The following is a 16,578-nucleotide window of genomic DNA, read 5'->3' on the forward strand; positions in this document are numbered from 1 at the left end:
TTCAAATTCACAGCATTTCCATTATGCATTAAGCACTAAACATTATTAGCAAACACACCCCCTCAACTTTTAGGGTCATGTACTTACATCATCAATGTCTTCATCATCATCTCCAATATCATCAAACTGGATTTCATCATCATCTCCAGGACCAAATGTATCAGTTTCATTGATTTTAGCTAAATAAATAATAAATGCATAAAAAACATTCATTACACAATTAAAATGTTATTAAAATGAGTAACCGCAAGAGTCTTATTATAGGCCAACCTTCCATTCAACCAAAGTTCTGCTATTAGGAGCAAAATATATTGCTTTATGAAGCTATATAAAGCAATCTAACAACAAAATCCCCCAGAAATTCATCTATTCCTAAGTCATTACAACAGAGAATATATGTGCTGCACTTTTGTTCAGTGCAACATAATTTTAATAACATTTTAAAAATTTAACAATTTTAAAAACATCAAATGAGTATGACTAAACAACATGTAGTCACATGAAGTATAAAACATCATGAGATTAAAACAACTAGTTCTACAACTACTGGAGAAACTTAGCAAACCAGAGCAAGATTTAGTCAAATCATGTTTATCATTTAAGAAATAACAGTGACGCACAGCTGGTGCTGTGGCATACTGGGCTAAGCATCTGCCTGCAGCGACACCATCCCATATGGGCACCAGTTCGAGTCCTGGCTACTTCATTTCTGATCTAGCTCTCTGCTCTGGCCTGGGAAAGCAGTTGGAGATGGCTCAAGTCCTTGGGCCCCTGCACCCACATGGGAGACCCAGAGGAAGCTCCTGGCTCCTGGCTTCAGATCAGCACAGCTCTGGCCATTGCGGCCAATTGGAGAGTGAACCAGTGGGTGGAGGACCTCTCTCTCTCTGTCTCATCTCTATGTCTCTCTGTAATTTTGTCTTTCAAATAAATAAATAAATCTTTTTAAAATAAATACATAATAAAAGAGAAAAGGAGGTGCTAGACTAATTCACAGACATCGGCACTTCCTCAAATGCAAAGAATTTCAATTGATTTTCAGATCTTTCTCTGTGTCTCTCCCTCTCACTGTCTGCAACTCTACCTCTCAGATAAATAAATAAAATCTTTTTAAGAAAATGAAAACTATGAGTCGGCTGAGAAATGTTAAATGGAAAAATGCTAATAATGTGTTACTTTGACAGACGTTTATACAAATCCAGGTTTCAAAGTTTTGCAAACTTACAAACTCACCAGAAAGTGTATATATTTAATGTCACAGACAACTCCATGAAAATTCCTTCAACTAAACACAAAGAATGAAAATATCTATGACATAGCCGGCACCGCGGCTCAGTAGACTAATCCTCCGCCTTGCGGCGCCGGCACACCGGGTTCTAGTCCCGGTCTGGGTGCCGGATTCTGTCCCGGTTGCCCCTCTTCCAGGCCAGCTCTCTGCTGTGGCCAGGAGTGCAGTGGAGGATGGCCCAGGTGCTTGGGCCCTGCACCCCATGGGAGACCAGGAAAAGCACCTGGCTCCTGCCATCCCATCAGCGCGGTGCGCTGGCCGCAGCGGCCATTGGAGGGTGAACCAACGGCAAAGGAAGACCTTTCTCTCTGTCTCTCTCTCACTGTCCACTCTGCCTGCCAAAATAAATAAATAAATAAATAAATAAATAAATAAATAAAATAAAAATAAAAAAAGAAAATATCTATGACAGAGTAGATTAATAATAATAGACATTACCATGTTCAGGAAGCTCGCCATATGCCTTCAGACTTCTAGCTTCATCTGCATTGTATTTTAAAATTACGTCTGCTTTGTTATCCTTAGAAATAAACAAACTTGTAAAACTCATAACACTGCACTGCTTTTCTTCCTTTACCCACCCGTACTCTATTAAAAAATTCTAAAACAAATAGAAAAAAATATATAATTTTAAATAATTAAAAATATAGGTCATCTGTAATTTCATCTGAATAAAGTAGGACAGGGAAACAATCTTCTATTTTTCATAAATCACTAAAAACAAGCAGTAGTAACAAAACATCATAATGACATACAAAATATTCAGTTTCAAAAAACAACAAATTATGACTTAAGAACAGGTTTTTGGAAAACTAAAGAGGCTGGGACAACCCTCAAATCCTATAGGAAAACTAGATTGAGTTTCAGGTTCCTGGCTTTGGCTTATTCCAGCTTTGACTGCTCTGTGCATTCTGCGAAGTTTTTTTCTTTTTTTTAAAGATTTATTTTATTTATTTGAAAGACAGATATACAGAGAAAGAGGAGGAGACAGAGACGTCTTCCAACGTTGGTTCACTCTCCAGTTGGCTGCAACAGCCAGAGCTGCACCTGGCTCCTGGATCGTGGAGCTCTGGCTGTTGCAGCCAACTGGACAGTGAACCAACGGATGGAAGATGTCTCTTTCTCTGCTTCTCTCTGTAAATCTTTCAAATAAAGGCCTTTCTTTCTCACTCACTGCTTCTGTCTCGGGCTCTCTGTAACTCTGCCTTTCAAATAAATAAATAAATATTTAAAATAAATACATATATAAATAGAAACTGTATTGACCAAGTCTTCTTACAAAAAATAAAAACAAATACACGATTAATAAATTGTAGTAAAAACACTATAGTGTTAAACAAAATGCAAACAGCAGAATGGTTAAAAACACACTGGCCTAGAATTGCCCAACAATGTTAATTCTGTGTTTCCTAACAATTAATGACTTGCTATGGAGGCTGCAACATAAATTTAAACTTAGTTTTTACCTGATACTCTCGGAGACCAATCAAAATAATGTCTGAGGTATTTATCCAAACCTATGAAACAGATTTTACAGCATATTATTTTCATTTGAAGATGATTTTAATGTTAAATGAATCTTTCCACAAAACACATACTACAAAGGGTTTTCCAACAGTTCAGAAAGAAATTAAAAAAGAAATTCTGGTACCCAAAATATGAAATCCACACATAGGAAGTCTCTTCAAAAGTGTTCAAGTGAAATGGATACTATCATTAAACAATGTATACATTTCAAAAGGAATCTATAGGACTTCACATTCAAATTTCTCATACCATTTGCAGTTCTATTTAACTAAAATGTAACACATAAACTGAATGAATTACCCATCTCTTTTGTCACTTTTAAAACTAAAAAATTGTTTTTTTCACATTAACATTTAGTTGAATGTAGTACTGTAGAAATCATTTATCATTTCTATATTAACTATCCAGTAAACATTTACAGCTACAATATATAATTCTTTATACAAATAGAATCTTTTGAGAAGTTTAATTTGTGTTCTCAAATAAATAACTGTTTCGTTTTAAGTCTTTGGCAATTTACAAAATTGAACTGCTTGGCAAACAGTTGTATACCTGAAGTAAAGTAATTCTTTGCAGCAAATTTTATAATAAAAGAAATCTATACACCTACCTTCTTTCTCAATTTTCCTCTAATATGGCATAATCGCTTTACACCATCAAAGCACATTGCTTCTAATCGTCCATTTCCCAGCATTTTGATTACTTGTGCATACTCTGAGGAGAATAAAAGAGTTGCAAAAAATGTTCTTTGTTCTCATAAAAATCTCAGTGATTTTTTTCAAGATTTATTTATTGAAAAGTCAGACTTACAGAGACAGAGAGAAACAGAGCCAGACAGAAATACAGAGAGATTGCGCTTTTGTTGCTTTATTTCCCCAAGGGCCACAAAAAACTCTAGGCTGAGTCATTTTCTACTGCTTCTCTCAACCAACAACATCGGGCCCAATTTCAGTAGAAACAAGCCTAGGAATAAGCAATCTGATACAGTGGGCTGGGTTGCCTATATCACATGCCAAAGTCATCACCGCTCCAGTTCTGATGCAGCTTCCTGTTAATGTACCTGATGACCACACAGGAGAGCTAAATGGTGTTCTTGGCTGCAGGCTTCCACCTACCCAAGCCCTGGCTGTTATAACCACTTGTTGAAAGAAGTGGTGGTGGAAGATGTCGTTCTCCATGTCACCCTCTCTCTTTCTCTCTGTGTTTCAAAGAAATCTTTAAGAACATGAGTGCAACAACAAATGGTAGCTCTTTCTCTTTTTCTCAAAAAAAAAGCCATTCTTTAAAAAAATCTGAGCCTGATTTAATTATTGCACATTTGTATATATGAATCTATTACCATACTATACCACAAAAATATGGGCAATTAAAACAATAATTTTAAAATAAAGAAAAAATAAAAATATGAATGATAGCACACAGCAATCTTCTAGAAATAATCAATAAACAAATAGAAGGGAAACAGATTACAAAATCCTCACAAGAGTAAAATTTCAGAACTCTATGACACAATATTGATGAATTTATAATTATATTTTCATTAATTTGAAAACCTAAATTGTGAAGTTTTCACATGTTAGCTGGTCACTTTTCCTGATTTCTGAGTTAACTGTCCAATGTGCATTTTTTTTAAAGATTTTATTTATGGGGCCAGCGCTGTGGTGCAGTGGTTTAACACCCTGGCCTACAATGCTAACATCCCATTTGAGCACCGGATTCTGTCCCGGTTGCCCCTCTTCCAGGCCAGCTCTCTGCTGTGGCCAGGAAGTGCAGTGGAGGATGGCCCAAGTGCTTGGGCCCTGCACCCCATGGGAGACCAGGAGAAGCACCTGGCTCCTGGCTTCGGATCAACGCGGTGCGCTGGCCGCAGCAGCCATTGGAGGGTGAACCAACGGCAAAGGAAGACCTTTCTCTCTGTCTCTCTCTCACTGTCCACTCTGCCTTCAAAAAAAACCAAAAAACAAAAAACAAAAAAAAACTTAAAGATTATACATTAGCTCATAGCTTCTTGTGAATAAAAACTTCTGTGTAACCCTTTCAAATACATAAATCTTTAAAAAAAAAGATTATATTTATCTGAGAGGCAGAGTTATAGACCATGAGAGAGACACAGAGAGAAAGGTCTTTTCCGTTGGTTCACCCTCCAGTGGCCAAAGCGGCCAGCGCACCGCGCTGATGCGATGGCAGGAGCCAGGTACTTCTCCTGGTCTCCCATGGGGTGCAGGGCCAAGCACCTGGGCCATCCTTCACTGCACTCCCGGGCCACAGCAGAGAGCTGGCCTGGAAGAGGGGCAACCGGGACAGAATCCGGCGCCCCCACCGGGACTAGAACCCGGCGTGCCGGCGCCGCTAGGCGGAGGATTAGCCTAGTGAGCCGCAGCGCCGCCTTTTATTTTTTTGACAGGCAGCGTGGACAGTGAGAGAGAGAGACAGAGAAAGGTCTTCCTTTTGCCGTTGGTTCACCCTCCAATGGCCGCTGCGGTCGGTGCGCTGTGGCCAGCGCACCGCGCTGATCCGATGGCAGGAGCCAGGTACTTTTCCTGGTCTCCCATGGGGTGCAGGGCCCAACACTTGGGCCATCCTCCACTGCACTCCCTGGCCACAGCAGAGAGCTGGCCTGGAAGAGGGGCAACCGGGACAGAATCCGGCGCCCCCACCGGGACTAGAACCCGGGGTGCCGGCGCCGCTAGCTGGAGGATTAGCCTAGTGAGCCGCGGCGCTGGCCTTCTCTCTTTTCTTGAAAATAAAAGCTCTATGATCTAATTTTCCTGACCTAAGTTATCATTTTTCTTTTATCATCTGTGGGCCATATTCCCTGGTCTCACATTGTCCAGCCACGCTCGGCTTGCACAGAGCGGGGCGGGGAGACTACAACTCCCCGAAGCCTCAGCGGCGGCGGCGACGCTCTACGTGTGGGCTGTACTGGCCTGAGTGACAGGTAGCCGACCCAATGGCTTCCCCGGTCTCAGACTCCGGACCGCTCAGACGCGGGGTGGGTGTGTGCTTCCTGTTTCGGAGGCGTCTGCTCGGGGCGGAAATTCTATATGTAAGAGCTGAGAAAGCTTTCTTTTCTTTCAAAAAAAAAAAAAAGCTGTGAGGCCTAATTTTCCAGACCTGAGCTATCATTTTCCTTTTATCATCTGTGGGCCATATTTCCTGGTTTCACATTGCCCAGCCACGCTAGGCTTGAACTGGGCGGAGCGGGGAGACCACAACTCCCAAACGGCTCAGCGAGAGCGTCGCTTTGCGTCTGGGCTGGACTCGCCTGAGTGACAGGTCCGCAAGCCAATGGCTTCACGCGTCTCAGACCCGGGGGCCAATCAGATGCTGGGTGGTTGCGGGCTTCCTGTTTCTGCGGCTCCCGACGGACGTGGTCTTGAAACAAACCACGTTCAACCCAACTCACTTCTCTCTTTTCTTGAAAATAAAAGCTCTATGATCTAATTTTCCGGACCTAAGTTATCATTTTTCTTTTATCATTTTTGGGCCATCTTTCCTGATTTCAAATTGTGCAGGCACACTTGCCTTGTCTGAACGCAGCCCTGAACTACAGCTGCCAGGAGCCCTAGCGGCGGCGGATGCGGCGCTCTACGACTGGGCTGGGCTCGTACGAGTGACAGGTAGCACAGCCTATGGCTTCTCCGGTCTCAGACTCGGGGACCAATCAGAGGCTGGGCGGGCGTGTGCTTCCTGTTTCAGCGGCTCGGGGCGGTAGTAGTGCTGAACCGCATTTCACACAGCTCTCTCCTCTCTTTTCTTTTAAAAAAAGCTCCTTGATCGAGCCGGCGCCGTGGCTCAATAGGCTAATCCTCCACCTTGCGGCGCCGGCACACCGGGTTCTAGTCCGGTCGGGGCGCCGGATTCTGTCCCGGTTGCCCCTCTTCCAGGCCAGCTCTCTGCTGTGGCCAGGGAGTGCAGTGGAGGATGGCCCAGGTGCTTGGGCCCTGCACCCCATGGGAGACCAGGAAAAGTACCTGGCTCCTGCCATCGGATCAGCGCGGTGCGCCGGCCGCAGCAGCCATGGGAGGGTGAACCAACGGCAAAGGAAGACCTTTCTCTCTGTCTCTCTCTCACTGTCCACTCTGCCTTCAAACTAAGAAAAGAGAGAAGTGAGCTGGGTTCAAGACCATGTTGCCTGCCCCTGACTGGACCGGGATCCTGTCAGTCTGCCGCCAGCACCCCACCCCCTTGGCGCTCCTTCTGCCCCTGACTGGACGGGGAACCTGTCAGTCTCCCGCCTAAACCCCACCCCCTTGGCGCTCCTTCTGCCCCTGACTGGACCGGGAACCTGTCAGTCTCCCGCCAGCACCCCACCCACCCCCTTAGCGCTCCTGCTGCCCCTAACTCGACCCGGAAGCTGCCCGAGGGCGCCTCCTCCCGCCCTCTGCACTGCCGCTAATGACTTTTTCCAGTGCGCGCTCAGAACGCCACCTCCTTCCTCGCCGGTGGCTGCCTGGCCTCCCTGGACGAGTGAGGCGCAGGTCTAGGTTCAGAACCTCGCCCTCTGCCCGGCCCTGACTGGCTCTGCTGGATGAGGAGGAACAGTCCGGCCTGTCCCGCCCGTGCTGGGCGCGGGCAGGCAGCGTGGCAGAAGACAGGTTCTGGGCTCCTACTGCGCGTTCCTCCTCCCAGACAAGGGCAGGCAGGGCCAAGCTACAGGGCGAGGTTCTGGCGGACGGACAGGCGGGTACGCGCCCGCTCAGGGGCTGCCAGGGACGTGCGGGACACAGACCCGAAGCTGCCCCGTCCGGTCCGAGCTGGACATGGGCGGGACGACTGCCGCGTGGTGCGCGCAGACGTCACTTCCCGCGTCCAGTCAGGAGCCGCGAGGGGCGTGGCTCGAGGCGGTTCCTTTCCACACCATTTCCGCCCCGAGCCGCAGAAACAGGGCGACACAACCACTCAGCATCTGATTGGCAACGGAGTCTGAGACCGCGTGAAGCCAATGGCTGCCCGACCTGTCACTCAGACGAGCCCAGCCGCAGAGCGCCCTGCCGCTGAGGCTCTGGGGAGTTGTAGTCTCCCCGGTCCACCCTGTCCAAGCAGAGGGTGGCTGGGCAATGTGAAACCAGGAAATATGGCCCACAGATGATAAAAGGAAAATGATAGCTCAGGTCAGGAAAATTAGGCCTCACAGCTTTTTTTTTTTTTTTTTTGAAAGAAAAGAAAGCTTTCTCAGCTCTTACATATAGAATTTCCGCCCCGAGCAGACGCCTCCGAAACAGGAAGCACACACCCACCCCGCGTCTGAGCGGTTCGGAGTCTGAGACTGGGGAAGCCATTGGGTCGGCTACCTGTCACTCAGGCCAGTACAGCCCACACGTAGAGCGTCGCCGCCGCCGCTGAGGCTTCTGGGAGTTGTAGTCTCCCCGCCCCGCTCTGTGCAAGCCGAGCGTGGCTGGACAATGTGAAACCAGAGAATATGGCCCACAGATGATACAAGAAAAATGATAACTTAGGTCAGGAAAATTAGATCATAGAGCTTTTATTTTCAAGAAAAGAGAGTAAACCCCACCCCCTCGGCGGTGCTGCCTGCCCCTGACTGGACCGGGATCCTGTCAGTCTCCCGCCAGCACCCCACCCCCTTGGCGCTCCTTCTGCCCCTGACTGGACGGGGAACCTGTCAGTCTCCCGCCTAAACCCCACCCCTTTAGCGTTCCACTGCCTGCCCCAGACTGGACGGGGAACCTGTCAGTCTCCCGCCTAAACCCCACCCCCTTGGCGGTGCTGCCTGCCCCTGACTGGACCGGGATCCTGTTAGTCTCCCGCCAGCACCCCACCCCCTGGCGCTCCTTCTGCCCCTGACTGGACGGGGAACCTGTCAGTCTCCCGCCAGAACCCCACCCCCTTGGCGGTGCTGCCTGCCCCTGACTGGACCGGGATCCTGTCAGTCTCCCGCCAGCACCCTACCCCCTTGGCGCTCCTTCTGCCCCTGACTGGACGGGGAACCTGTCAGTCTCCCGCCTAAACCCCACCCCCTTGGCGGTGCTGCCTGCCCCTGACTGGACCGGGATCCTGTCAGTCCCTCGCCAGCACCCCACCCCCTTGGCGCTCCTTCTGCCCCTGACTGGACCGGGAATCTGTCAGTCTCCCGCCAGCACCCCACCCCCTTAGCGCTCCTGCTGCCCCTAACGCGACCCGGAAGCTGCCGGAGGGCGCCTCCTCCCGCCCTCTGCACTGCCGCTAATGACTTTTTCCAGTGCGCGCTCAGAACGCCACCTCCTTCCTCGCCGGTGGCTGCCTGGCCTCCCTGGACGAGTGAGGCGCCGGTCTAGGTTCAGATCCTCGCCCTATGCCTGGCCCTGACTGGCTCTGCTGGATGAGGAGGAACAGTCCGGCCTGTCCCGCCCGTGCTGGGCGCGGGCAGGCAGCGTCGCAGAAGACAGGTTCTGGGCTCCTCCTGCGCGTTCCTCCTCCCAGACAAGGGCAGGCAGGGCCAAGCTACAGGGCGAGGTTCTGGCGGACGGACAGGCGGGTACGCGCCCGCTCAGGGGCTGCCAGGGACGTGCGGGACACAGACCCGAAGCTGCCCCGTCCGGTCCGAGCTGGACATGGGCGGGACGACTGCCGCGTGGTGCGCGCAGACGTCACTTCCCGCGTCCAGTCAGGAGCCGCGAGGGGCGTGGCTCGAGGCGGTTCCTTTCCACACCATTTCCGCCCCGAGCCGCAGAAACAGGGCGACACAACCACTCAGCATCTGATTGGCAACGGAGTCTGAGACCGCGTGAAGCCAATGGCTGCCCGACCTGTCACTCAGACAAGCCAAGCCGCAGAGCGCCCTGCCGCTGAGGCTTTGGGGAGTTGTAGTCTCCCCGGTCCACCCTGTCCAAGCAGAGGGTGGCTGGGCAATGTGAAACCAGGAAATTTGGCCTAGAGATGATAAAAGGAAAATGATAGCTCAGGTCAGGAAAATTAGGCCTCACAGCTTTTTTTTTTTTTTTTTTGAAAGAAAAGAAAGCTTTCTCAGCTCTTACATATAGAATTTCCGCCCCGAGCAGACGCCTCCGAAACAGGAAGCACACACCCACCCCGCGTCTGAGCGGTTCGGAGTCTGAGACCGGGGAAGCCATTGGGTCGGCTACCTGTCACTCAGGCCAGTACAGCCCACACGTAGAGCGTCGCCACCGCCGCTGAGGCTTCGGGGAGTTGTAGTCTCCCCGCCCCGCTCTGTGCAAGCCGAGCGTGGCTGGACAATGTGAAACCAGGGAATATGGCCCACAGATGATAAAAGAAAAATGATAACTTAGGTCAGGAAAATTAGATCATTGAGCTTTTATTTTCAAGAAAAGAAAGTAAACCCCACCCCCTCGGCGCTCCTTCTGCCCCTGACTGGACGGGGAACCTGTCAGTCTCCCGCCAGAACCCCACCCCCTTAGCGTTCCCCTGCCTGCACCTGACTGGACGGGGAACCTGTCAGTCTCCCGCCTAAACCCCACACTCTTGGCGCTATTTCTGCCCCTGACTGGACGGGGAACCTGTCAGTCTCCCGCCTAACCCCACCCCCTTGGCGGTGCTGCCTGCCCCTGACTGGACCGGGATCCTGTCAGTCTCCCACCAGCACCCCACTCCCTTAGCGCTCCTGCTGCACCTAACGCGACCCGGAAGCTGCCCGAGGGCGCCTCCTCCCGCCCTCTGCACTGCCGCTAATGACTTTTTCCAGTGCGCGCTCAGAACGCCACCTCCTTCCTCGCCGGTGGCTGCCTGGCCTCCCTGGACGAGTGAGGCGCCGGTCTAGGTTCAGATCCTCGCCCTATGCCCGGCCCTGACTGGCTCTGCTGGATGAGGAGGAACAGTGCGGCCTGTCCCGCCCGTGCTGGGCGCGGGCAGGCAGCGTCGCAGAAGACAGGTTCTGGGCTCCTACTGCGCGTTTCTCCTCCCAGACAAGGGCAGGCAGGGCCAAGCTACAGGGCGAGGTTCTGGCGGACGGACAGGCGGGTACGCGCCCGCTCAGGGGCTGCCAGGGACGTGCGGGACCCAGACCCGAAGCTGCCCGGTCCGGTCGAGCTGGACATGGGCGGGACGACTGCCACGTGGTGCGCGCAGACGTCACTTCCCGTGTCCAATCAGGAGCCGCGAGGGGCGTGGCTCGAGGCGGTTCCTTTCCACACCATTTCCGCCCCGAGCCGCAGAAACAGGGCGACACAACCACTCAGCATCTGATTGGCAACGGAGTCTGAGACCGCGTGAAGCCAATGGCTGCCCGACCTGTCACTCAGACGAGCCCAGCCGCTGAGCGCCCTGCCGCTGAGGCTTTGGGGAGTTGTAGTCTCCCCGGTCCACCCTGTCCAAGCATAGGGTGGCTGGACAATGTGAAATCAGGAAATATGGCCCACAGGTGACAGACGAAAAATGATCATTTAGGTCAGGAAAATTAGGCCTCAGAGCTTTTTTTCCAAGAAGAGAAAGAAGACAGCTGGGTTGAAACACGGTTCCTTTCCACACCATTTCCGCCCCGTGCAGACGCCTCCGAAACAGGAAGCACACACCCACCCCGCGTCTGAGCGGTTCGGAGTCTGAGACCGGGGAAGCCATTGGGTCGGCTACCTGTCACTCAGGCCAGTACAGCCCACACGTAGAGCGTCGCCGCCGCCGCTGAGGCTTCTGGGAGGTGTAGTCTCCCCGCCCGGCTCTGTGTAAGCCGGAGGGAATCCATAGACTCGGATGGAGCCTTAGGAACCCAGATAGAGCCTTAGGAACTAGGATGGAGTCTTAGGGACCCGGATGGAGTTCAGAGACTCGGATGGAGCCAATGACCCCGATGTGGCCCAGAGACCCGGATGGAGCCCAGTGACCCGGATGGAGCTCAGAGAGCCTGATGTGTCCCAGAGACCCGGATAGAGCCCAGAGACTCGGATGGGGCCCAGAGACCTGGATGGAGCCCAGAGACTCTAATGGAGCCCAGAGACCCAGATGGAGCGCAGTGACCGGGATGTGGCCCTGGAGACCCGGGTGGAGCACAGAGACCGGAATGGATCCTTAGCGACCCGGATTGAGTCCAGAGACCCGGATGGAGCCTTAGGGACGCGTATGGAGCCTTAGGGACCTGGATGGAGCCTTAGGGACCTGGATGGAGCCCAGAAACCCGGATGGAGTCTTAGGGTCCCGGATGGATCCCACAGACCCTAATGGAGCCCAGAGACTCGGATGGAGCTTTAGGGACCCGAATGGAACCTTAGGGACCCGGATGGAGCCTTAGGAACCCGGATGGATCCTAGGGACCTTGCTGGTGCCCAGAGACTCGGTTGGAGCCCAGACTCGGATGGAGCCTTATGGACACGGATGTAGCTCAGAGACCTGGAGAGAGCCCAGAGACTCAGAGAGAGCCCAGACACCCAGATGTTGCCCAGAGACCCGGATGGAGCCCAGTGACCCGGATGGAGCCCAGAGAACCCGATGTAGCCCAGAGACCTGTTGGTGGCCCTGGGGACCCAGATGTGGCCCTTGGGACCCGGGTGGAGCCCTGGGACCCAGATGTAGCCTTGGAGGGAGCCCTGGAGACCCGGATGTGGCCCTGGAGACCTGGATGTGGCCCTGGACCCGGATGGAGCCCTGGAGACCCCAATGTGGGCCTGGAGACCCAGATGTGACCCTAGAGATCCTGATGTAGCCCTAGAGACCTGAATGTAGCCCTGGACACCTGAATGTGGCCCTGAGGATCCGGATGTGGTGTGGAGACACGAATGTTGCCCTGGAGACAGGGGTGGAGCCCTAGAGACCCGGATAGAGCCCTTGAAACCCGAATGTGGCCCTGGAGGGAGCCCTGGAGACCCGGATGTGGCCCTGGAGACCCCTATGTGGCCCTGAGGAACCGAATGTGGCCCTGGAGACCCGGGTGGAGCCCTGGAACCCAGATGTGGCCCTGGAGGGAGCCCTGGAGATAATGGATGTGGCCCTGGAGACTCGGATATGGCCCTAGAGACCCGGATGTAGCCTTAGGGACCCGGATGGAGCCCAGAGACTCGGATGGAGCATCAGGAACCCAGATGGAGCCCAGAGACCCGGTGGAACCTTAGGGACCCAGATGGAACCTTAGGGACCCGGATGGAACCCAGAGACTCGAATGGAGCCCAGAGACACAGATAGAGTCCAGTGACCCGGATGGAGCCCAGAGACCCGGATGGAGCCCAGAGACCCAAATGGAGCCTTAGGGACCCTGATGGAGCCCAGAGACCCGGATGGAGCCCAGAGACCTGGATGGAGACCAGAGATTTGGATGGAGCCCTGGGACCCAGTTTTAGCGCTGGAGGGAGCCCTGGAGACCTGGATGTGGCTGTGGAGAGCCGGGTGGAGCCCTGGGGAGCCAGATGTGGCCCTGGAGACTCGGATGTGGCCCTGGGAAACCCAGATGCGGTCCTGGAGACCCAAATGTGGCCCTGGAGACCCAGGTGTAGCCCTGGGATTCAGATGTGGCCCTGGAGACCCGGATTTTTACATGGGGACCAGGATGTGGCCCTGGAAACCTGGATGGAGCCCTGGGGACCTGATATGACCGTGGAGACCCGGATGTGGCCCTGGAGATCCGGATGTGGCCCTGGAGACCCTGATGTAGCCCTAGAGGCCCGGGCTTGCCCCTGAGACCCCTATGTGGCCCTAGAGACCTGGGTGTGCCCCTGAGACCCCTATGTGGCCCTGGTAACCCGGATGAAGCCCTAGAGACCCGGATGTGTCCCTGGAGACCTGGATGGAGCCCTAGAGACCCGGATGTGGCCCTGAGACCCGGATGTGGCCCTGGAGAGTTGGATGTGGCCCTGGAGATCCAGGTGTGGCCCTGGAGACCCCGATGTGGCCCTGGAGACACGGGTGGGGCCCTGGAGGGAGCCCTGGAGACCCAGTTGTGGCCCTAGAGACCCGGATGTGGCACTGGAGACCCGGATGTGGTCCTGGAGATCCGGATGGTGCCCTAGGGACATGGATGTGACTCTGGGGACCGAATGTGGCCCTTGGAGACCTGGATGTGGCCCTGGAGACCCGGATGTGCCCCTGGAGATCTGGATGTGGCCCGGAGACCCGGGTTGAGCCCAGAGACCCGGATGTGGCCCAGAGACCTGGATGGAGCCCAGAGACCTAAATGGAGCCCAGACCCGGATGGAGCCCAAAGACCCGGATGGAGCCCAGAGACTCAGATGGAGCCCAGAAACCCGGATGGAGCCCAGAGACCCAGATGTGGCCCTGAGGACCCCGATATGGCCCTAAGACCCCGATGTGTCCCTGGAGACTCAGATCTGGCCATGGAGACCTGGATGTGGCCCTGGACACACAGATGGAGCCCTGGGGACTCGGATGCTGCCCTGGGGACACGGATGTGGCCCTAGAGATACGGATGTAGCCCTGGGGGACCCGGATGTGGCCCTGGGGGACCCAGATGTGGCCCTGGAGACACGGATGTGGCCCTAGAGATGGGGATGTGGCCCTGGAGACCCAGAAGGAGCCCTGGGTACCCGGATGTGTCCCTAGAGACCCGGGTGGAGCCCTGGGGACTCGGGTGTGGCCAGGGGACCGGATGTGGCCCTGGGAACCCGGTTGGAGTCCTGGGACACAGAAGTGGCCCTGGATGGTGCCCTGAAGACCCAGATGTGGCCCTAGAGACCCAGAAGTGGCCCTGGAGACCCGGAATTGGCCCTGGGGACCCGGAATTGGCCTTGTGGACCTGGATGTGGCCCTGGAGACTTGGATGTGGCCCTGGGCACACGGATGTGGCCCTGGGCACACGGATGTGGTCCTGCGGACCCGCATGTGGCCCTGAAGACCTGGGTGTGGCCCTTGAAATCCGGTTGTGGCCCTGGAGACCTGGATGTGGCCCTGGGATACCACAATGTGGCCCTGGAGACCCCAATGTGGCCCTGGAGACCGGGGTGGGGCCCTGCATGGAGCTCTGGAGACCCAGATGTGTCCCTAGAAACCCGGATGTGGACCTAGAGACCCAGAATTGGCCCTGGAGACCCGGAAGTGGCTCTGCAGACCCGGATGTGGCCCATGAGACCCAGATGTCGCCCTGGAGACCTGGATGTGGCCCTGGAGACCTGGATGTGCCCCTTGGAGACCTGGATGTGGCCCTGGAGACCTGGATGTGTCCCTGGAGACCTGGATGTGGCCCTGGGGACCCGGATGTGGCCCTGGAGACCCGAATGTGGCCCTGGAGACCCAGGTGGAGCCCTGAGAAACAGATGTGGCCCTGGAGGGAGCCTTGGAGACCTGGATGTGGCCCTGGGGACCTGGATGTGTCCCTGGGAGACCCAGATGTGGCCCTGGGGACCTGGATGTGGCTCTGGAGTCCTGGATGTGGCCCTGGGGGACCTGGATGTGTCCCTGGGAGACCCAGATGTGGCCCTGGGGACCTGGATGTGGCCCTGGAGTCCTGGATGTGGCCCTAGACACCTGGATATGAACCTGGGAGACCTGCATGTCGCCCTGGATACCCGGATGTGGCCCTGGGGATACGGATGTGGCCTTGGGGATCTAGGTATGGCCCTGGAGACCCGGGTGTGGCCCTGGAGGCAAGGTTGGGGCCCTGGAAGGAGTCCTGGAGACCCGGAGGTGGACCTAGAGACCCGTATGTGGCCCTGGAGACCCTGACGGAGCCCTGGGTCCCAGATGTGGTCTTGGAAACCCGGATGTGGTCCAGGGGAAACAGATGTGGCCCTGGGGACCCGGATGTGGCCCTGTAGACCCGAATGTGGCCCTGGAGACCCAGGTGGAGCCCTGAGAAACAGATGTGGCCCTGGAGGGAGCCTTGGAGACCTGGATGTGCCTGGAAACTGGATGTGGCCCTAGAGACCCGGATGTGCCCTGAAGACCCGAATGGAGCCCTGGAGACACAGATGTGGCCCTAGAGACCCGGATGTGGCCCTGGAGACTCGGGTGGAGCCCTGGGACACAGATGTGGCCCTGGAGGGAGCCCTGGAGGCTCAGATGAGGCCTGGAGACCAGGATGTAGCCCTAAAGAATCGGATTTGGCCCTAAAGACCCAGATGTGGCCCTAGAGACCCAGAAGTGGCCCTGGAGACCCGGAATTGGCCCTGGGGACCCGGAATTGGCCTTGTGGACCTGGATGTGGCCCTGGAGACTTGGATGTGGCCCTGGGCACACGGATGTGGCCCTGGGCACACGGATGTGGTCCTGCGGACCCGCATGTGGCCCTGAAGACCTGCGTGTGGCCCTTGAAATCCGGTTGTGGCCCTGGAGACCTGGATGTGGCCCTGGGATACCACAATGTGGCCCTGGAGACCCCAATGTGGCCCTGGAGACCGGGGTGGGGCCCTGCATGGAGCTCTGGAGACCCAGATGTGTCCCTAGAAACCCGGATGTGGACCTAGAGACCCAGAATTGGCCCTGGAGACCCGGAAGTGGCTCTGCAGACCCGGATGTGGCCCATGAGACCCAGATGTCGCCCTGGAGACCTGGATGTGGCCCTGGAGATCCGGATGTGGCCCTGGAGACCTGGATGTGCCCCTTGGAGACCTGGATGTGGCCCTGGAGACCTGGATGTGGCCCTGGGGACCCGGATGTGGCCCTGTAGACCCGAATGTGGCCCTGGAGACCCAGGTGGAGCCCTGAGAAACAGATGTGGCCCTGGAGGGAGCCTTGGAGACCTGGATGTGGCCCTGGGGACCTGGATGTGTCCCTGGGAGACCCAGATGTGGCCCTGGGGACCTGGATGTGGCCCTGGAGTCCTGGATGTGGCCCTAGACACCTGGATATGAACCTGGGAGACCTGCATGTCGCCCTGGATACCCGGATGTGGCCCTGGGGATACGGATGTGGCC

Source organism: Oryctolagus cuniculus, chromosome Y (assembly GCF_051225735.1).
Source record: "Oryctolagus cuniculus isolate XC-2025 breed Fujian yellow rabbit chromosome Y, ASM5122573v1, whole genome shotgun sequence".
NCBI classification, from domain to species: Eukaryota; Metazoa; Chordata; class Mammalia; order Lagomorpha; family Leporidae; genus Oryctolagus; species Oryctolagus cuniculus.